The 982-nt window shown below is 39.2% G+C and overlaps 1 non-coding gene across 1 annotated transcript; it reads right to left on the bottom strand.

The window, feature by feature from the left end:
- Window positions 1–241: 241 nt before the first annotated feature.
- Window positions 242–315, bottom strand: TRNAK-UUU (transfer RNA lysine (anticodon UUU)). The gene has a single exon. It is a non-coding gene; the product is annotated as a tRNA-Lys (tRNA).
- Window positions 316–982: the final 667 nt, after the last annotated feature.

Genomic DNA, 982 nt, shown 5'->3' with positions numbered 1-982 from the left:
TTTTAGTTGAACCTATCTATTAGTAGGAAGGCATTTATAGACTTCTAATAGATTTGTTTGTTGATTTGGTTTTGGGTTTGGGGCCACACCCGGTGACGCTCAGGGGTTACTCTCGGCTATGCACTCAGAAATCGCTCCTGGCTTAGGGGACCATATAGGACACCCTAGATCAAACCAAGGTCCATCCGCATGCAAGGCAAATGCCCTACAGCTGAGCTATCACTCCAGATCCAAAGGAGAATGCCCAAACAGGGACATGAACCCTGGACCCTAAAATTAAAAATCTGATAGCTCTACCAACTGAGCAATCTGGGCAAACTTCTAATAGATTTATCTCTTGTTAATACTTTATGGCATTACATTAAACATGGCATTATATTAAAGAATAATTCTCTCCAATTAAAAGGATACAGACAACTATTCTGTTTTTCCCCAGTTTTTATTAGAACTCCATGACTTACCAAGTTGTTCATAATAGTTTTTTAAGACATTAAATATTCAAACACCAATCCCACCAGCAGTACAACCTCCTTTCACCAATGTCCCCAATCCCCCACCTCCCACCATAATCTGCATTCATACAAGCACAAACCAATTTACTTCATATTACTTATTACAACAAAAAGGCAAATACTAATGATCAAAACTTAGAGTAACATAGGTCAATCTGAAATGGTTGTTATAGCTCTTCATGACATTACTAAGTCAGTGTCCAAGGTTTTACTAGGCTGTGCTAGTGGAGCCTTCTGTGTAACTGTGTAGACTCACTGAGCTTGGAAAATAACTATGTAACTCTCCATCAGGTATCCTGTGATATTACTGGGCTTATGCTTCTATAAGGTATTGAGAGGCTGCATTCAGCCATGTAGTCCAGGATTTATAGATCTAAATCAAATTTGGTGGCTTGGAAATTTGGTAAGATTAAGTCTTGAAGCTGGGTTGTTTCCTCAAAGGGTGTAAGGGATGTACTTCAGTTGCTGTA

This window comes from Suncus etruscus, chromosome 19 (genome assembly GCF_024139225.1).
Source record: "Suncus etruscus isolate mSunEtr1 chromosome 19, mSunEtr1.pri.cur, whole genome shotgun sequence".
NCBI lineage: Eukaryota > Metazoa > Chordata > Mammalia > Eulipotyphla > Soricidae > Suncus > Suncus etruscus.
The sequence above is the reverse complement of the archived record's forward strand: the minus strand, read 5'-3'. Positions and strand labels throughout refer to the sequence as shown.